The following is a 21,848-nucleotide window of genomic DNA, read 5'->3' on the forward strand; positions in this document are numbered from 1 at the left end:
AGGCACTGCTCCGGCCGCGCCGCCCCCCGCGGGCAGCGAGGCGGGGCCGGGCCGCTGGCGCTGCCCCGGAGCGGGTGCCGGCGCGGCGAGCGAGGGGACGGGCGGTAAGTCCTGTTCCCCTGCTCTGCTCCCCTGCCCCGCTCGCTCCCTCCCTCCGTCCCTCGCTCACTCTCCTGGTTCCGCGACCCCTCTCCGGCAGCTCCCGGCTCCTCCGCGCTGGGGCGTTTGTGACCCTTCCTTGCCTCCTCCTCACTCGCCAACTTTCCTGTCCCTCTCGCCCGTTTCCAGTCTCCCTTCGGATTTTCGTGGGGTTTTTCGCTTTCTTGTTTCTGTGGGTTTTTTTTTTGTTTGTTTTTGGTTTTTTTTGGCAATTTTTGGCTCTGCCGTTCCCTCTCTCGCCTCTTCCTAGCCCTCTCGCTCTCGCTGCTGTCCTTTCGCTTCTTCCTTCGCTACTTCCTCGGCTTCCTCCGGCTTTTCTCTGTCTTGGCATCCGCTGGGCATCGTGTGGAAAAGTAAGGGATATTTTTCCGTGTCCTTGAGGAAGGGAATTCAAAATCTACTTTTCTTACACAAGGAAATCTTTGTAGTAGTTTTCTTTTCCCTTCTCTTCCTGTCACCGGAAAGAAAATTAAACCTATTTTTCTCCTTTTCATTCCCCCCCCCCTCTTTTGCTACGTGGACTGTTTGTTTTGGTATTTTTTTATTCTCCTCCTTCTTCGGGCAGTGCCGGTTTGTTTCACGATTAATCTCTTTTATTCCTGCCCCAACACCTCCCTCTCTCTTTTTCTTCCCTAGTTAGAAGAAAGAGTAGAAGAAAATGTGTTTTGCCGGCAGGGAATGCATGAGATTTTTTTTTTTTTTTTTTTTTTTTCTGGTGGGGTACTATTGATGAGTAAAGCTTAAGCAAATACAGTGCGATAGGGCGATACAGAGGCATGAACTTTAAAGGCTAAGGAAATGGATTCTGCTGCTTCCTTTATACAGCTCTGAAGTGGTGTTGGGGAGGTCTGCTCTAGGGTCCGGTTTGGGGTTGTGCTAGTCTGGTGTGTGCCAGCCTGTTTTCTGTCCAGCAGAGTGGTGATTTAAACGCAGTCCTAAACTGTATTTCAGGGTTGTCCGTGGGTTTGGTCAGTGTGGGGAATAAGGAGGCGGGGGAAGGTTACAGATTCCCGTGACCCCTTTGGAATTACTCGTCACGCCTCCCATCCCCAAGCTGCAGGTGTGTCGGAGGTTGACACATTTAACAAAATCGCAGGAAGCTGCCCACGTCTGTGGCAAAAAGTGCTGCTGGAGGTTTAGGAAGTCTGATTCGGAGGACCTGTGAATTTCTGCCTCAGCTCTGGTCGGTATCACACGTTGAAATTGAATGTTTCTCGGGCTGTGGAGAGCGAGAAATCAATTGCCTAATGATTTCTGCAAGACACCTGTTTAAGGACTTTCAGGCTCCCTGCTAATTGTTTGGGCGCGGTGCGATTGTGTTAAGCGCCGTGAAAGTAAAGGGCTCTGTCTTTTTCTGTAGAGAATGTGTAGCTTGTGAATGAACTGCCGACTCTTTTGATTGGGGGTGGTTCTTACTTCTGTTACCTTGCCTCTTCTGATAGATACTGTTCCAAAACACCACGTGGCTGATCTGGAAATAAAATCAGCCTTACTTTTCCCCCCGATTTTTTTTTTTTTTGAAGAAGAGAGAAAATTTAATTTCGGATTAACTTTTTGTTTGATGATCTCATTCGAAAGTAGACTAGACATGAAATTGGAAGTACTTCTCTAAGTCTTAGAGAAAAAGAAATTGATACGGAATGAATTGCTGAGGGAACTGAAATGACTGCTTGGGGTTCATTGTACTTAGTTGTGTGCCCTTTAGGACAACTGAGAGATAAAGGTGATTCACTTCTTACAGTTAAATAATTTCTCCATCTTTTCCACCTTTGGGAGCTCAGTAGAATTTGATCCATTGTTTGAATTAATCTTGTTTTTAATCTTTTCTGGAGATGAAAAAGTTTGGCATAGTGGGAAATAGGAGGAGAAAAATACCAAGTCATACTTAGCAAGAAGTTTTAAGTCTTTCAAAACTACTTTGAACCATTACTGGAAACACCAGCAACAATTCTGAAGAGCCAAATTAAGTTGATTAATATAACTTCTTAAAATCTGCTTGAGGGAAGCTCTGAAAAGGAATGAAGGAGATTGAGTTGCTGAAAGTGCAGAGTTGAGCACTGATGGTGGTAGGTTCTGTTCCTGCTTCTGCCATCGCAGGGCAGTGTGACCTGCTAAACTGCCTTCCTGCCTACACCTTCCAGGATACTGAGATTGCCCCGATTCTCTTAAGTGCTATTTCATATTGTTTGTAAGAATAATTGCATGTAAATCTTCAGTTGTCGTCCTGATTGCTGATAAGGTGGTAGTTTGGCTCGTGCTGATACTCCTTCTTAGAAAGTTGTAGGGATCTTAAGCAGCACCATTTATTTGGAGCAACACTGGATTTTTGCATTGCTGCAAAGGTTTTGAGACTAGGGCTGTTTTTATCCTCTGAATATCTCTGACAGTATCAGCACATGCTTTTTCTGTGGTCCCTTAAGTCTGCCTCAAGCTGACTGTGAAGGACAGCATTGACCTCTCCAGAAAGAAACTGTTAAACTGAGTGGAAAACTGTGCTGTGGGGACTGGGCTGAGGACCCCCCTCGGCGTGATGCTTGCTGTTCATGATAATTTTATTTTGTGAGGTCTGTAATTATGAACTTAGCTCAGTCCACCAGTGTGTTTGTTTTCTAATTTTAGGGTTTTGTTTGGATTTTCAAGTCTTTAAGACTTGTATCTTGACACTAAATGTAAATGTTTTCTGGGGCTTTTTTGAAAGCCTGAGTTTTCCTATTTTTTTCATAGTGGGGTTGGGACTTTACAGTGTGATGAGATTTATTACAATCTCAATGCCTGCCTTCCTGTAACATTTGAGACCTGGGGTACTTTGTAAGTGTGGGGCTTTGACCTGTTGCTTTTCTCTAGGGAAAACGATACTCGGTTCTGTAAACAGTTGTTATTGGGCAAGTATAGGTGTGTTTGTGTGTATATACATTTTCTGTGTTTATAACTTTCTGTCCTCCTGCATATGCACGTAGCCAGCTCTGTGCTTCTGAATCTGGGCAGCAAATCTAGTCTCAAATTCAGTTTCATAAATAACTAATTCTTCTTACCCTTACCATTCCCCTTCAAAGCATGCAGTGATCTCATGCCTTTGACAGGAGTGGTTTTCCTGGCTGATAAGGGGATGGTCATGGTGTTTTCTCCCCTGGCTCTTCTGAGGGCTGCATGTAATCTCTCTCTGTGCTGATAAAGTGTGGGGAGGGGGTTGAGTGGTCTGTGTGCACTAAGCAGTGCCATCCTGCTCAGTCTCTCTCTAGTTTGTCACCTGTGAAGCTGAGATCACAGAACTTATCCTGCTTGGGAAAGGTAGGTGGGTTTGAGCTGTAGATCCAGGGGGTTGTCACATCTGCCAGGGGAACTGCAGACCCCTCTGGGTTGTTACTTCACTTGTATCTCTGCAGGCATCTGGTCATATTTGATGACAAATATGGAGAGTGTTAATGTGTCTGAGAGGACTCTAGAAGACAGGCACTGTGAGCTTTCAGCTGGCAGGCACTTGAGAAATTCGCATAATTCATCTTTCTGCATTTGAGTCACTCCTTAAGGAGGGAGGAATCTGTTTACTTTCTTGTTGTGCTTGGAAAATGGGCTCACCCACACCAAAAGACCCTGTAATGCTTGCTGTAGTGCAGGATTATTGCACAAAAGCATCTTGCTGTGCAGTGCTGTGGCTGTGCTCAGCGTTGTATGATAACACATGTTTCTCAGCTGTTGTTGATTCCTCGGTGGAACAGAATTCAAAGGAATGCGCTGAAAGAGAGCTGCATCCAGGGAAAAATGGGGTTTGTTCCAGTGGCCTGTACCATCCATCTGTTTAAATACTCTACTGAACTGTTCCAGAGTGGTCAGGCATCCAGTTAGGACTGATGAGCAATTACAGCTGGGAGTAGAGCCTGCTGCAAGGGACCACCTAGGGGAGGCTTAGGTTCTGTGGGCCAGAGCCCCCCTGCCCTCCCAGCCAGCCAGGAGAGATGAGGCTCCTCCTCTGGGGTATCTTTCAACATGACATTGTCTAATTCCTAATGCTGTTGAGGATTTATTTATTTTTACTCTTCATGCTATCTTTAGCACAGGAAGGGAGGAATGGTAATGAGGACAGACGGTTATCTCTGTAGTCTCCTCTGTGTAGGTAGCAAGATAGATCTGTAATTTAAATTAGTAAATATTTGTAAAAAGATTTTTTTTTCCCCTATATGGATGGGATAGTTCACAGAGAGTGATCTGTTGATCACTTGTGTCTCCCAAGGTAGTGATATACATTACTGGGTTAACTTCAGCTCCAACATATGAGCAGTAAAGTTATATGGCAGCCAATTACATTGTGCTCTTTCAAACTGAGTTTGGGGAAACACTTCACAACTTCATCCATAGTAACTAAAAAAACCTCCAGTGTACTGCATTATAATACAGGAGGATGCTGCCAATTCCAAGTATTATAAGTTACGTTTTTACTTAAATTCCAGTATTGGAGTCTGCTGTGCAAGACACGTGTACACCCATCGTTGCCAACTGAATCTTCATATCATCGTCTGTGTGTTCTATGTGGTCCCAGACAGTGGAACTCAGAGGAAATATTAGCAGAGAGGCTACAAGTAATCCATGGATAACCTGTGAAGTTCCCTGAAGTTTTTCTGTATGGGACTGACATTAATTTTGAGGATTGGAATGAGCACAGTAGATAGAGCAATGTGTGTTTCAGCTAAGAGGGTTTAACCTTCTTTGTCAATGGAAAATGCTCATGCAGATGCACTAAGAGGATATTTGAGCTTGGAAGAGTTGTGAGGCACTCCAGGATTTGTTTTTTGCCAGCAAGCAAGCATCACAGCTTTAAAGGTGAGCTTGAATGTTGTCCTCTCCTGTGGTATTGCTCCCTCCTTAGTACTGTGATGTGACATTTATGCCTTTGAGAGTTCAGTGCTGGCGGTCATGATGGTTTCATGGTATTTTGAGACATCAGGTTTTATTGCCTTACTACCCCTTTGAGTGGAAAGGGGAGGGAAACTTCTAGAAATGTGTAATGGAACTGACTTCCCAGCTTCTGCCCTTGCTCCAGGCTTGACATCATAGTTTGAATTTATTTACTTGCTTTGAAAGTTGTACTCAATGTAACCTTGAGTTTTACTTCCCTTCCTGCAACAGTATCTGACATGTTTCCAGCCTGTACCTTGATGTGCTTCTGCATTGTCCAGTTTTAAACTGGCCAGGCTCTCAGTGCTTTCTTTATATTGTGTTCTCCCCAGGAATCTTCAGAGCTGGAACTTCCTTTTGCTTCAAGTGAACTGGAAGTATTTTGCTAAAATATTTTTGGACTCCTGAAGTGTTTGTCAATGTTTCCAAGCTGTTGTTTGAAAGGAGTTTGGAGTTTCCGGAAGAACCTTTGGAAACTTAAGGTTTTACTCTCAGTCAGCAGTTCTGTGAGCATGGATAAAGAGAGGCTGTAATTCCACTGAGCAGCCAGATGTTTTGTGTCTGTGCTGAAGTGGGGAGACAGTGTGGCTTTAGGGGTTGAACGGTCTGCTGTTCTTGTCACGGGGCTGTTTGGAGATCTTCAACAGATCTGATCTGCTTTCTCTCTTCTCCCTTCTGTTCCCTCCTGCCATCCCTGTGCTGATGGTAATTACCTCCTTCTGAGTAAAATGGGATTATTGAGAGCAGAGCATAATTTCTTGCTTTCTAAAAGGTAGGTATTTGCTTGTCAGTCTGTGTTTCTTAAATACTAAGCTTGAAGCCATATAAAAGCTGCATGTATCTTGATAATTAGTGAATTAATAGCAATTATCCAATAGATTAATTCTAATGCTTATTCTGACTAGTGTTGCATTAAGTGAAATGTATAAAGAAATCAGCTTGCCTTGCAAACAGAAGAGAGCACTCATTGATGCAAATCCCCCAGTTCCATATTAAATTGCACCATTTTAGGCACTTAAACACTTGTAAAATCTGTGTCTGTCCTTGTCTTTCTTCTCCCTCTTCTATGTGACCTATGAGGGAAAGCTAAAAGGAACTCATCAGTGGTTGCACATGTCAGCATCTTCCTGGAGAAGAAAGTACGAAGATGCTACACCTGATAATATTTAGAAGTTGGTATTGGGAATCAAGAGAGCACATTCTTGAATGTGCCATTGTAGCTAGCTGTGTAGCTGGCAATATTAACTAAGTTGTTTCTGGAATAATAATCCCTATCTGGAGAAAAACATATGGCAGTGGTTGAAACCCTTGTCCTTGCCCACCAGGAAGTGATTATAGTGGTTTTTCAGTTTTTTGGGGTTGGTTTGTTTTTTGTTTTGGTTTTTTTTTGGTGTTTTTTGTTTTGTTTTTTTTTTAGCAAGTTTGCTTTGGGCTTCCTCCCTGCCTCCAAGTCAATCCAAGCATTTGCACTGTTTTCACTGGGGGGCAAGGACAGAAACTTTGAATAAGCTGAGTTGGAGACTTTGTGTTTTGAGCAGTGGAAGTGGCACAGAGGAGCTCGGGACTAACAAAGAACAGTCACACTGAATACAATGCAGTGTTTTCATGCAGCTAATTGGATTGGAATTGGTAACCTGATACTCCAAAGAGATAACAAAGGCTGTTTAGCATACAAGGGAACATAGGGTTATTTTTTTTTAAGGAGTTGGTAGAGTGTAGCAGAATCTTTTGTCAGAACTCATTCTAGTGAACAAGTTCTGGCAGAAAATGATAAATTAATAAGAATTTGACACACTCTGAATAGAAATTGAATATTTTTTTACTACCTGTGTTCTTTCACTGCAGTTTATGTATTTGCTTAGCAGTTTACCTGCTTCCCTCATGTCCTGTGAACTTAGTCTTTGTTTCAAACTGAAATATACCATAAATTTAAAGTCTTTGGGCTTTTCTTCCAAGAATGGAAGAGGGGAGCAAAACAAAATTAAATGTACAAAGTTGTCATAACGAATCGGGTACCCTGCTGTGCCCTTATTTCCCAGGAACTGACCAGAAAGAGACTGGCTTGATACAGACCACAGCAGTGCTACTTGCGGTTAAGTTGTCCTGTGTGAGACCACAGAGAACTGTCTTTAGATGGCTTTTGATGTCGTGAGGATGAACATCTGTGATGGTGATCAGCTGAAGAAAATCTAGTCCGATCTCATAACTAAAGAATTAAGATAATATTGTACTTTAGGCCTGCTGCTTGCCTCCCTTGTGGTTTCAGTGAATCAAAGGAACTTGCAGTCCATGTGGGCAAGGCTGGAAGATAAGAGGCACATACCTTTAGGAAGTGGTGTGTGCTACAGGAAGAGAGCTGGGTTGGCAAGTTGTGTACCATGGGCTGGTCATTTTTCTGAGACAGAACTTAGGGGAAGAGGCTCACCTTCCTTAGGTAGGGTGTGAGAGATCTGGGCTCCTGACAGCAGCCAGAAATTACAATTTAAAATGTTATCCTGTGGTGGGTTTGGTTTTACTTAAACTTTTGGCAAGACAGAAGGGGGGTTGGGTCTATTAGGAGTTGCTGGTTCTTCTGTTTGTAACTCATTGCAAAGCTCCTCATCAGCCTTGATCAGCAACCTGGGCTGGTGGCAGGTGTCCCTGCCCATGGCAGGGGGTTGGAATGAGATGGTCTTTAGGCCCCTTCCAACCCAGAGCATTCTGTGATTCTGTGCTGGATTCATAGTGTGCCTTCCAAAACACAGGGCTCTTTCCCAACTCTTGCTGCTCTCCTGCTGCCATTCTTTTAGCACTTCCCAATAGTGACTTGTTCCTGTGCTCCCTGTGTCTGCCTGATGGCACTGCCACCCCTTTCTGCCCTGCCACCAGGCTTCCCAAACACTCCCTCATGACTTTGTGGCTTTCCAGATGCCCCTCTTAAGTTGCAGCCCAGCTTTTGGTTTTGGATGGGAGGGAAAGACCCTGGCACTTGCATCTCCCAGCAACAGAGCATTCCTCCAATTCCTCTACTGCTGAGCTATTTGGAGTAGAGCGGGGGGAACACTTGCTTTGCTGTTTTGTTGTCCAGGAGTTGGATTTAACTTGCACGAAGCACCTGTCCTGTTGTGATCCTGACATCCTGTCAGTGCTCGTTTCCCCTGTTCCTTGAGAGACAGCGTTTTTGTTGCTGGCAGCTCTCTGCCTTAGCCTTCTAGGGAAGCCCAACCAGAAATATTCTAGAATTCTTCCACTCTCTCCCTCCTCTTGTCCTTCACTGACCTCTAACCACATTTTTATCTTTCTTGACAAGGTGCTTAGTTTCATTTATCAGCTGCTTTTCCATTCATTCTTCAGCTTTGATTATTTTTCCAGAAGCTGCTTAGAAACATTAACCATTACAGATGTGCAGAATTGTCAAATACAGTCACATTCCTTAGTGTTTTGGTTTATTTTATTGTACTCTAATACTCAAGTGCCTGTGGCAGGTAAATATTTTTTTAGGTACACTACTTGTCATGACAAAAATATTCATCCTCAGCACAGAATAAGGAAATGCAGTTGGCTGTATTTTCATATTATTATATATCAGTATTACTAGCTGCAAGAGCCCTGTGTTTCCCTCCCTGAGCATAAACTAGTGTAGTAAGTTGTGACTTTTTTTAAAGTCATTAACATTTTCTGAATTTTTATTTACACACTGTAAGATAAAAATGTGACATAAATAGAAAGAAATGGCAAGTACAATTTTTTGTCTTAGTCTTGTGACATCCTAAGTGCTTGATAAATGCTGTGCCATCTCTAAACAATATTATTTTGTTCTAAAAAACTTAAATATTACCTAAACTTTTGTAAAAATGTGTTTGCTTCAACTGTGGATAGCAGAGCAAAGGATGACTGGATTTATTTAAATATATGCTACAAGGGTATTTCTTTCCTATTTTACAGTGCCCTTCATGCTTGTCATTGTAAGTGTATATGCAAAAGCCTAAATAATTGGAAATCTATATGCTTCCTGAACATGGTTTACTTCAATAGTCCACAATGATCTTTGGACAAACTATATTTTATTTCAAAAGACCTCCATTATCCTCAGCTTGACCAGTATGAATGAGAATAGCATTCAATGTATACACCATTTTTAAGAATACCCTTCTTTTTCTTGCTGACATAGACATAATGCATGGGGTAAGGTGAAGACAGTTCTATAATGGAGTAGAAAATTAAACAAGAGGGAAGAAGGAGGTATGGCTTCAAGTTTATAGAGAGGAAGTTTAGATGGGATATTAGGAAGAAATTCTTTCCTGTGAGGGTGATGAGGCACTGGAAGAGATTGCCCAGAGAAGCTCTGGATGCCCCATCCCTGGAAGTGTTCAAGGATCTTATGAAAAAAGAATATTTAAGTCCCTTGTGGTGATGTCACAATGTGTAGCTATAATGTGTAGCCTCTTCATTGCTGGGATTTCAAGTACAAGGCAGATGGGAATGTCTGGTCTGATTTTAATGTTGGCAGGGGGAGCCATCTGTGTTGCTTCATTCAGGGTTCAAACCATAGTTTGAACAAGATTACAGGGTGAACTTCCTTTGGACATTCTCTTGTGGACTACTTATCAGAGGCTTTTTTTCGTGTAAAAATAAAAGGTATGGCTACTAGATGAATAATTAAACCATAAATCAGCAGTTGGTAGGTGCATGTCCCACCCTCAGTGGGCGAGCCTGTTGGCATGCCCAAGGATAATGTCTCTGTAATGAAGTCCAGCTCTGGAACAAGTTCTTGATTAACCTGTGTAGCAACTTGACAGCCTATGTTGTACCCTGAAAGGCTCCTCAGCCAGGCTGGAGTGGCAGAGGCACAGATGTAGAGTAATGATGGCCAAACGGTGCCACCTGCGAGCCACTCTGTAAGTCACTGAGGCTGTGTGTGCTGTGGCTATCACATCACCAAGGGGAAATGCCTGGAAATGATGTTAAGCTAATTTACCTGGTACCTTGAATGGGATAACAGCAGGCATGTAGCTGAGGTACAGCTTCTCTGATAGCAAGAAGCTCAAGCAAAAGGAAATGTAAACTAGAGTGTTCTTTTGGAATACTGAACATTTTAAGGGATGAGTATCAAAGAAAGGCTCATCTTTTTATGAGAGGAGGTGACTGGAAGAGTCAGATTTGTTGTAAGATAATTGGAAGCAGCCATGAATTGTTACTGTACCCTGTCGATTCCAGGGGCTGGGAAGGTTGTAAAGAGTAATCCAGCAGTTGGTACCCAGATACTGTGCGGCAAATAAGCCACTGGCTGTTCTTACATCTTTTCTTGCAACTTTTACTTCCATTTTCCTGAAGGATAGTAACTCCAATGCCAGTGCTCCAGTGCTGTTTGAGCATACAGAGCTGTCTGGGAGGGTTTGTATGTTCTTCTGATGGAAGTTCAAAATAATCTTGCTGTACAGCCAATTTTCATTTTGCTCTGTGTTGTGTTCTTCTTTTCCCTGTCTTCCTGACTCCTGCAGTATTTTAATAAAGTCAGTCCTGTGCTTTTTGAGCTAGGAAAAAGGAAATAACTGTAATGCTCCAACATGGATTCTTTCTAATACACCTGACATTCAAGTAAGACATTAAAGCCAAGGTAAACCTTGTAGTTTGACTTGGTTCATTTTCATAGTCCTTTTCCAAAACATGCATTTTTGTCATGATTTCCTGCAGTGGATTTATTCCTCATGTTGAGATTTAATACAGACCTTCAAGGCAATCACAAAGTAAACAATCAGTATTAGTTTAGAAGCTTTTACTGTGTTTTTTTTTTTAAATTCATACAGTAGCAAATTGGTGGGCATATCCTTTGAGAAATTCTTTACCATCAGTTCTATTAAAACAATTCTAGATTCTATTTTGCTGTGCTGAGCCCATCATCAGGGTGTCTGACTGGTTACCTTATATTCTTAGCACTCTTGAGGTGCAAATGGTGTCTGTTCTTCTTCTGTTCTTCTGAACCCTGTGGATTTGTTAAAAGATGTTCTTACTGTGCTTCGTTCATGTCACTTAATTTCATTAAAGCAAAGGCCAAGCATGTCCTGAAATCTGTAACAATATTGTTTGCTCTCCTAGTACCTGTTTGCTCAGTGTCACCAATTTGACAGTGTGTGAACCTGAGGCAGAGCTTGACTATGTGGGAATTGGTGAGTTGTGCCTGCATTTGCCTCTTCTTAGGGAAATTTCAGGTTTGGGTTTTTTTTTTTTTTTTTTTTGGGGGGGGGGGTGGGGTTTGGGTTTTTTTGTGGGTTTTTTTTTTTGTTTGTTGGTTTTTTGGGGGTTTTTGTGGGTTGTTTTTTTTTTTTTTTTTTTTTGTTTTGTTTTGTTTTGTTTCATTAACATTTACCAGACGTGGGTTTTATTTGAAAAGGAAGAGGAAAAAACCTTAAAATATGGATTTATGTAGGCCTGTAAAAATGTGTTGCTTTGTCAGCTTATGCCATTAAAAATATACCATATGTAGGAAATAATCTGTTGGTCTTGATGTAAGATGCTCTTTCATTTAATAAGTGCCAAAGCTTATTTGAAGCATTGGAAATGTGTGTAGAGGGTGAGGTAAAGAGTGATTAGGCACAAGTCAATTTGAGCCATCATCCCCAAACAAATCTTGTGACCCAAACCATGTAGGTAAGATTGCTTTTAAGTGTTTGCTTGTTTGGGTTTGTCTTTTTGTAAATCAGTTTGGGAACTGATTTATTTGTGGTGTGTCTTGGATCGAGGGGACAGCAAAGCAGTTGTGATGGCTGGTATTAAAAACTAGTGTGCAAACGTACCTCTATGGGTTATTTCTACAAAATTCAAATTGATTTATTCCACCTTGTCCCAGGCTGGGAGAAAACCAGCTACTTACTTGGAGTCAACACTGGTTGTCCTAAGAGCTGACATTCCAGCTCTGCTTGCGTTGATGTAGTCATTTGTGAGAATATCTTGCTTTAAAATGTATTCAGCATCAATAATAGGGGGTACTTTTTGCACTTTATTAAAAACTCTTAGAATGTATTGGGAAACTGGAGTAATTCAGTGGCTCTGAATTTCATTAACTTTAGAAGTATTTAAAGCAATTTAAGATTTGTCACTGGCTTAGGGCTAGTGGGAGGTCTCTGATCTATGTCATTATTAATGACCATACATAAAGAAGGCTTTAATTTTCTAGGGAAGCGTCTTCATCCTTTGAGTCAGTTTTCAGACTCAGCTGGTGCAGGCAACCTGGTCTGAATGGAGCACTGGCCTTGCTTTGAGCAGGAGGCTGGGCTCCAGCAGCTCCTTCCTGCCTGAAGGGTTCTGACTTTTGGTTTATTTTCTTTAAGAGGTGTTTGTACCACACAACCACCGTCAGCTGTAATGGGATTGCCTTGCTGATACTGCCAGCAGTTAAGCCAGAGTGGTAAATAAATCCTTGCTTGTAAGTAATTAAAAAAAAAAAACAACTTTTTTTTTTTTGCTTATCTTTATAGAACTTCAGTTGGATAAATGCAGAACATGTAGGATTTTCTTCGCATCTTGTTTTCTGGCTGCTGCAGAACCTTTGTTTAAAGAGGTAGAGTAGGGTATTATTATGACCTTCCTCTAAACTGTAGGGTAAGTTCTCAACTTTCCAAGAGCTGGATTTTATATGGAATCTAATGATTCTGTACTTGAATGCAGCAGACAACCTGTGTTCTAGGGAAACTTGTCACAAATGTATAATATATTTAAATTACCCATGAATTATTGAGTTGGAAAAAAAGCTATAAACATAGCAAATATTAAATGTGATAAAGAAGAGAAAGGAAAACTTTTATCCAAAGTACTTCTAACAGAATGCAGTGTATGCATTTATGTGGTAAGACTTTAAACAAGGAGTTAAAAATACAGATTTTTTTATAGGAATGTTTATGCACATACATGGGTAAGGTGATATGGGAAAAATACATGCCTGGTGATGAATCTAGGATTTCAGGGCTGCTTGTTCACACACCAGCTTGCTTTGTGCAAGGGATAGTAGAGTGGGCATTCCTTTATGTGTCTGGACTGGTGTCACAGAGGAGCCTGGTGACAGCCGAGATTTAGAGAGTCATCCCACTCTGGACCCAACAGGAAAAATCAGGCTTTCATCTGGAAGCTTTGAAGTGCGAGCAAAAGAAGAGATTTTTAATGAAGTTGAAGGGGAATAAGTGATTAATATCCTGTGCTTCACTAGGTGCTACATCACTGGAATTTTTTTATTGAATTTAAATCCTTGATCAAACCATTCTGCTGTTTCTTTATTTGTTGAATGAAAGGGGTCCCCTTTGGTTCAAGTACTGTCATATAATTTTTATATAGTTGATGGTTGAGTAGGTGGCTTGATGTACCTTTTTCATGGAAATCTGATTTCCCTCCTTTCAGTTAATTGTTTGGTTTTTTTTCTTTTCTGGTAAAGCAATGCTTGAACATACTATGAAAAAGGGACAAATTAATTAATTCTTCATTATTTTTTACTTCTAGGTGAAATGATCTTGAGAAAGGCAATGATAGATGGAATAGAGATAAATAAAACTTTGCAGGAGTAAGGACACAAAGGAAACTCACTGGGTGGTCACCTGTGCAAAATCAGTCAGCAACTACAGCATCAATTCTTAGAAATTTTGGCAAATACCTGAACATGACAGCATGTGTTTAGTTATTTATGTAAAGGCACCTGAATTGCAAAATCTTGAGTTTCTTAATTTAAAAATCAGTAAATTGAAAGTACATTTAATAGAGCTTGCACCATGAGTCAAGAGAGGTTAAAAGGGAAATGTCAGGACAGTGGTGTAATCTGGCATCATCTGCTGATTGTTTGATCATGTGCATCCGTAGTTATCTACCCTAATGATAACTTTGATTTTCTAAATCAAGATTAGGTAGAAATTTGGAGTCACTGTGGTATCTCAGTTGGTTTCCTGAGAATCATTTTTGTATCCCTTCCTGGTTTTGATAAAGTGTAAGACTTGATTTAACTGCTTGCTGGCTTGTGTTGGAAGCTTATGGGTTTAGCTCCTTAGTTTATTTACTAAAAATGATGATATGCTGGAATTTGAGCATGGGGCTCTGAATACACACTTGCTGCACTGGTTCTGCAGCCAGTGGCCCCGTGCCAGCTGGGGTGGGCAGAGCTGGAACTGAGCCACTGTAAAACACCTCTCCAGTCACAATCATCTGTGCCATGGGAAGCTGCTGTGCCATGAGCACAGGGGGAGGAGGAGTAACATAATTTGGATTGGATTTTAATTTTTTTTGTAAAGATAGGTGGGAGTAGGAAGGTTAATTGCAGTAGAGGCCGTGTCTGTTGGGATGTGGAGCTGCAATATTTTAGAGTTGAAATAAACCCTGTAGTGTTCGGGCGCTGCCAGCAGTACACCAAGATGCAGGCTCATGGCCAGAGCTGTTGTAAAAGCAGTCGTAGCAGCTCTTGTAAGCAGGTCCTGGAGGCCACTGAAGTGGCAGTCTGGGACCTGTAAGCTCTAACTACTGACCATGTGTGGAAGTAGGATCTGCTGGATCTTGGAGAGCTTCCTGTAGTGGATCAGCTGCAAACCATGGTATTGATACTGCATGGAAGTGTACTGGTATTACTGGGAGCTTTTTTATATATAGATGGCATTTGAAGATCTGGGAACGCTGAGCTTGTCATGTGTTTCTTTAGCATGCTTTAGCCAACTTTCAGCCATTTGTGTTAGTAGACTGCTGAAATAAATGGCTTTTTGATGATGTGATTCTCTTAAAGGGATCAATTGATTAAAGTGTTTGTTAAAAGTTCGCTGGTCAAGCAACACTTAGGAATCCTGTCTTCTTTTGATGGGACTTTAAATAGCAGAGCAACTGTGTACTTGCATCTAACTTTTTGAATGGGGAAAAAGAAGCTTCCATATTTTCCCAGCAATAATTAAAAAATACTTATTGTTGCCTATGGAGCTTTTTCTAGCTGTCTATTTTCACGTGAGAATTTTGCATTTCCTTTGCAGTGATGATTTATGGTGGAAAAGCATGGGTTTTTTTGGCAGTCTTCTCAAAAGAACCCAGGTTAAGATCTTTGACCTACAGCTGTTGTAAATGCAAGTCTTTTTGTTCTAAAGCCTTGTGGAGTTCTTCCCTTTTTGTGTTAAGTGATAAAAATGTGTGCTGGGTTGGCCCAAGTTCCTCTTGATAATTGGGTAAAATGAAGACCCAGAATAGATAGAAAAATCAACACTACACCTTCCTTTTGGGGGAAGTTGATTATTATTTTGATGGACTCTTCTTGCCTGCTGTAGGCCGATACACACACAGATATATATGTATGTATGTGTGTGTTTTAGCCTTGAGACCCCTTAGACTGACACTGCACTTCACCAGGTCTGTCTCAATGTACAGAACAGATGGTTAATTCAAAACCAAGAGTATTAAAGCTGAGTAGGCAAATCTGATCTCCTGAAAACAAGGTTGCCAAAACAAGCTGCTGTATTTGCTATAGGTGCTGAATTGGTAGTTTATCTGCTACAAAGGCAAACCTGAGTCAAATGCCTAAATGCAAAGAGGTTGGTAATGTCCAAAGTTTTTCAGCTTTCAGTTTCTCTCTCAGCCTGTAACTTGAAGCAGGAAGTTGCTTACATATTGTAGGGGTTCTGGAAGAGAAAGAGGCTCGTTTCAAATCCATTGTTTTTTTCTGGGTTTATCACCGTGGTCCTGGATTTTTGAAGTAACAAAATTGCAGCAGTAGAATGAGACTGATGTCTGTTTTTCACGTGCTGAAATTTGCTTTTGTCTTCTATTTAGGTGGTCAGTGAAATGAGAAGAAAAGGGCAGATTGTTAGCAGAAAGAATTTGCCTGTAAACACAGTAATCCTTTCTCTGGTTGTCAGGAAATAGGATAGAAAATTTGAGACAGGTGTGCTAGAAGAAACCTTTAGATGTTGAATCCAACCTGCACACCACAGATCCTGGTTATCTCTGGACAGGCCTAATAAATATGTGCTGTACAAAAGGGATTAAAGCATTTATTTCCTGCATTTACTGTTGGGATTATTTCCTAGGGATGCCATTTCACACTAACATACTTTCCTGAAATGTAATGAAACATGAGCAAGCTGATGCTTTTTATCTCAATTCTTGGGGGTTAAATACTTACAATTCTTATGTGAGCTGCTGAAAGTCATAGTCACTTTTCAGGAATCTCTGACCCTGTAATCCATTTTCCTGTGGTGGATTCATCTTAAAAAAGAATGCTGTATGTGACTTTTGAGGGGTTATTTTTCACTTATATGATGCTGTAAGATGAGCTCTTACATTTTTAGGACTACTTTATCTTGAGTGCATGGCATCAAGGTAGTGTGATCCTTGTATAAAAGTTGGAGACAACAGCCAAGTTACTTGTGTATGCTTCTGCTTTGATAAATTCCCTAAAGTTGAAAAAAAAATCAGGCTTCCCAATCTTTATTTGCTTTTGCTGCTTTGTTTAATGTTTAACTCTGGCAAATGGGTACAAATAAATAGGTGAATCCTTCCTTCTTTGATTTACATCACAAGTTTTGTGGGTAGAACTGCACTTGCTGCATAAGCATCTGAAATCTTATATTTTTTGGGGGTAGGCCACTATTTGCCATAGAGAGGGTATGGCTTTACTTGCTTGCATATTTAAATGCTAGGGAAAATATTGATTTCCATAGGACTTCTGGGCTTTTCTTAAAATAATGAGTTAGTTTAGGTCCTTTTAAAATTCTGCTTCTTCTCATTGGCCTGGACCCTTTTATTTCAGGGATTTTGCCAATTCTGTTGATGCCATCAGCCACATCCTCAGGCTTCTGGAAGTGATGGTCTTAAGAGGGGGAGTTAATTTGAAATCTGTTTGCTGATCTGTGTGTTTGGGCATGGGATAGGTGTTCACATCTCAACTTGAAATGTCCTCTTCAAACATGGTAGAAGTGCAGGAAGCAGAGAAGCCTTGGCAAAGCTTGGAGGGAGCACCACATTAGGGAAGAAGTCGGCAGAGGCACTGAAGTGTTTGAGAGCAGGTGGAGTGTTGTCATGAGCTGCAAAATCAATGTAAATACTTCCAGAAAATTATTCTTCCTCTGCTTTTGCCAAACAGAAGGAACAGGAGCCATAAAAACCATTGGCAAATTGTTTTAGCTGCCAGTGAGCCTGCTTACAGTTGGAATTCTCCCTTGCAGCACTAGGCAGCCACTGCTGCAGGAGCGTTGCATTAGTGGTGATAAAATAGACTTTTTTTTGTTTCTTGCCTGAAGATTTACGGTTGGAAAATCCCATAGTTCTGTGCAGTTCTGTTGGGTCATACCAACAATAAAAATAAGAATTTCATTACTGATTGTGCTGTATGGCACAACTTCCCTATTTTGGGTGGTTCAGCATGGGGTTGTAAAGCAGCTATTTCATGTCTATTAGCATTATGTAACTGGGAACCCAGTCCTCCCAGATGGACAGTTTTGGGATACTGTCATGTTTATAAACGTCTGGCTGGCTGCTGCTGAATTGATGGCTCTGGTGCCCGGTTTAGAAGGGGCTGGCAACCACTAAATGAAAATGGGGAGCCACAAGGCACGGTGAGTTACTGGATCACAAATGTGTGTGGCGTTTGTGCCTCTCTTGACCCCTTATTACCCAGGAAAATGAATGCTGGAATAGAGCATAGAAGATGGAGAGTGTTGGGTTTTAAATTCTGAAATCCCTGTTCGTACTGATCCAAATTCCATTTTCATGGAAACTGGAAGTTTAGTACTCTCACTTGTCAACTTCAGCTTCTGGCTGGCTTTGGGGAGACTAAAATTGTTCCCTTATACTAAACCTTCCAGATCTCAGAGTCATGTCAGGATATTAGCACCACGTATTTTGTGGAGACTGAGAAATTATAACTGTAATTACTTCATGCAATTATTTTCTGAGAGATGCTTAACTTCAGCTGCTTACAGATAAGAAATCTGAATGTTCAGAGCCTGTGCCATGTAATCTAATGGTGGAATTTTCATGTGCATGATGTCTAAGATCATAGTTTCTAGTGGGGATGGTTTCTTCATTGCTGGCCTGGTTTTGCAGATGCTGAAGAAAGCCCATTTTATTAAATTAGCTGACTGCAGTAGTGCAGGTGTCCTCCCTTGCTGTGCACACACCATCTGCAGCAACAACTTTACTGTAACCATGATATTTTATGAAAAATCCTTTTGGCAGGATTTTTCCTCTCCTGAGGAGCTGAGTGCCTCAGGAAAGAAATGTAAACAATAACTGTCTGCTGCTGTGGAATGCAACAGGTGCATCTTCCATTGGTCCATGTGGATTGTTTTCACTTGATGACCAATCACAGCCACCTGTGCCAAGGCTGTGAGCAGTCACAAGATTTTGTTATGCACTCTATTCTATTCCTATTCGTCAAGCCTTCTGATCATTCTTTTGTCTCTGTTCTTCTAGTATAGTTTTTATGTAGTATTTTAATATAAATAACAAGATAATAAATCAGCCTTCTGAGAAAATGGAGTCAAGCCTCGTGTCTCAACACATGGAGTGTTCCCCTCAACACTTTATCCCTAAAGACATCATCAATCCACACGTTCCTGGGGTTCATCATGAAGAATTTGAGTTCTTGTGCTGCCCTTGCCAGCAAAACAGGGCTGCCAGGTGAGATCTGCCTGGAGCGTGTGCTGACAGAAGGGTTGTGTCAGGCCTGGGAGGGAAGCAGTGGAAGGCTGAACTTTCTGGGAGAAGCCCTGAAGGAGCTGATGGCTCTTCCTGCCTCTGAGTAGAATGGAATTGGAAGACTGTGGAGACTCTAAAGAATGTACCACTATGATGTGGAGCTGAGAGCAGAAACCTGCAGTCCATTGGTCAATCAGTGAGTGTGGGAAGGTAAGTTTTCTTCTCTTGAAGCTTGGCTGGTGAAGTGAAACTCTTGCTAATGATTTAGACATACTTTTATCAGTGTTCTGCTTTCACTTAGAGCTGCTTTGGGAGAATTATCATCACTGCAACTGCTGTTTGAAAGTAAGTATTCTTTATGGATTGGCATTTCTGTGTTTCTGTAACTTTAATGTGCAAGAACATACCACAGTAATGGTATATTGAGTATGAGAGGAAGCAGCATTATGTTAGAGATTTGTAACCTGAAATTTTTTCACTTTTTTCTTGGTGTAGAATAGTAGTGTAAATTAGTGTAGCAGTGCCTTTGTGAGCTATTAACTCTGTATGTTTGGATGCCAATTCTGCATGTAGCTTCACCAGAAACACTGATGCCAGCTTTCAACAGGTGCATTAAACTTGAAATTCTCTTCTCTGAGTCTTTAAATACTCAGCTGTCAGTCAGGGCAGGTGACCTTCCCCTTAGGTGCTGTATTCCGTGAGCACAACTGGCTGTCCTGCATGTTTGAACTAAAACATTGAAGGAGAGAGCTCCTCTCACTTCTTTTGTGCAGTAATAAGGCAGTTTGAAAGAAGATAATATCTTTTTGGTAGGTAAATAGGGCTACTTTTAAAACAAAATTTAAAAAAACCCCTAATCTTTCAGCATCATAAATAAGTTACAGCAAGGTAACATTTTGATTTTGAAACATGAGTAAGGTGGTTCTGAAGTAGTGCCTGAGATCTTGGAAGAGATGTCTCCCAAAAACTTAAGGAAAAAATTGTTTACAATTAAGAACTTAGATGTAATTCTGTGCATTTTAAGGTTTCTTTTATCTGGCAGAAGTGTGAAAAGAGAGGATAATTTGATTTGCACTTCTGTCACGAGCTGGAGTTTGCTGGAGATCCATCTTCCTGCTTCGATTTCTTGAATTCCCAGTGCTTTTTTAGGTGCAGTATGGTAAGCTTGTTTAAGGGAAGGAACATGTAGCATCACTGCTCTGATGGCCTTGTCTGTCTTCAGGTAGAAGGTTGCAGGTTCTTTCTAAAATGTGGGCAACTCTTCCCTGCTGTGATGGCTGGAATTTGATTGGAATTTGCCAGTATAAGCCAGCAGCTGGGAGAAAGAGACTTGGATTTTTTCTTACAGCACAGATACAGGGTTATGAGAGAAACAGTCAGAAATTAGCATAATTAAATAATTCTGATGTTACCTGTAAAGCCAAGAAACCTTATTTGTTTGTATTAGAAAATTTGCCTTATGCTTGAAAGGTGTTGCCATAATGATAATTTGGCAAAGGCTTCTGTTCTCTGTTCCAGCAATCAGTAAGTTTAAAAGCTAAAGACAAGTTCTAAAAAGGTACATGTGCAAGGTAATAAACTTGAATTAGGGAGAAAATTCCCAAACTACCTGCAGCTAAATGCAGGAACATCGTGTAATCCAATGGAGCTTCTAATCTTCTTTGAAATGTTACTTGAGGAGCTGCTTTAACATGCAAAAATTGTTTTGTTGTGCTGGTGTTTCTGATCTTGTATATGAATTTAAATAGACAAATATGAAAACCTGAATGAAGCTTCAGCACAGCTTCTCTTCCTGTGTCATGGGTGTTATTTAAAGGATCAACACAGGATATCTGTATGCACAGCTGGGCAATTATTCAGCTGCTTGTTTCATGCCTGGTGATCAGTTCTCCTATAATTACTTGACTTCTCACTACTTGTGTAGGTCACAGATTTAAAGAAAAAAAAAATTAAAAATCAGTAATAATGGAAAAGATGAGTATTAGTGCATGAAATCTTTGTGTGAAAGAAGTGTGTCATTACTGACTAGCTCAAAATCCTGTGATATTTCATTCTTTTCACAAGTGGGAGTTATCTTGTTCCCATTGAAAAAGGCTTTCTGTCCATGCTGTTTAATGCAGTTAGAGCATAACAGATTATGTTTACCAGGGATTTTGTTACCTAGGCTCTGTTCAGTGTATGTAGAAAGCCAAGATGAAGGTAAACTTTAGAAATACAGAAAGGCTGAACTCTTGTCCACCTTCATGTAATATGTGTGGATAATAGACATAAAAATAATCACATACAAACAAATAAATAAAAAAGTCCGTTTTGTGGTGATAATAGTCCATTGTTGATGGCTGTGAGTAGGTCCTTGTCCCACCCAGAATCTTAGAGCTGAGATTCTTATTCACATCATTCTTAGATGCAGTTTGCTCACCAATAGTCACTCTCCTTCTATTATACTCCTTATTTTTAGAAGGCTCAAGGAGTTGTGTTGTAATTGAATTACTCTAAAGAGTGTTCTGATCCATTATCTAGCACACACTCAGTCCTGGTCAAGTGGCTTTTAATGGCATTAAAAAATAACCTCATTAGTACTCAGAATATCTGTGTTTTCCCCAGAATCATTGTTTAAGGATGGAAAAAACAGCAGCATGTCATAGTCTTGTGTTGTAACACAGCTGAGGAAAAGGGAAGCACTTAGGATGCTCTGGGTCAGAGACATTTGGCCATTCTATCCATAAAAGAGGTAGGGGCTTGTACTTGAGTATAACTGATTTTACTTTATGTGAGGGTTTTAAGTACTGTGCTGTGAGCAGCAGACAAAACCACCTCTCTCATGCCTCTCAAACCCATGGGGATGTTGGTAGGGGCGGATCTGCAGTTAGATTTGCTTCCAGAAGAAGATGGTGACTTCCAACTCTCGACTTGGAGGAGATGAAGAGCTCCCCTTGCTGATGACAGCAACACCCTGGGTTAAACTGGTTTTGCCTTGTGACTTAGCTCTAAATCTTACATTTCTAGGGTTTATGTAGACCATAAATCATGCTATAAATATAGCTTTTGGCCTTTCAACTAATATGCATAATAAGTCAATTCTGAAGTCCATAGAATACTAATTATGGTTGGTTTGTGAGCATATGTCTTAAACTGATGGTTTTCCCCTGCACCCCTTTATGACAGTGCCTCGGGGT

The 21,848-nt window shown here is 40.9% G+C and overlaps 1 protein-coding gene across 5 annotated transcripts in view; it reads left to right on the forward strand.

Annotated features, from left to right (window-relative positions):
- RASSF8 (Ras association domain family member 8) overlaps positions 1-21,848 on the forward strand; it is a 71,715-nt gene continuing 49,867 nt past the window's right edge. Inside the window, exons 1-2 of one of the 5 annotated variants that reach the window (XM_039708051.1) lie at positions 60-104; positions 11,125-11,195. The gene's annotated coding sequence lies outside the window, so the exon portion shown is untranslated. Of the gene's footprint in view, positions 105-5,381; positions 5,822-11,124; positions 11,196-18,514; positions 18,883-18,990; positions 19,018-21,848 lie in introns of those variants that run through there. The other 4 variants (XM_039708050.1, XM_039708053.1, XM_039708055.1 and 1 more) reach the window with 4 other exon arrangements.

This window comes from Passer montanus, unplaced genomic scaffold (assembly GCF_014805655.1).
Source record: "Passer montanus isolate IOZ18808 unplaced genomic scaffold, ASM1480565v1 scaffold20, whole genome shotgun sequence".
Lineage (NCBI taxonomy): Eukaryota > Metazoa > Chordata > Aves > Passeriformes > Passeridae > Passer > Passer montanus.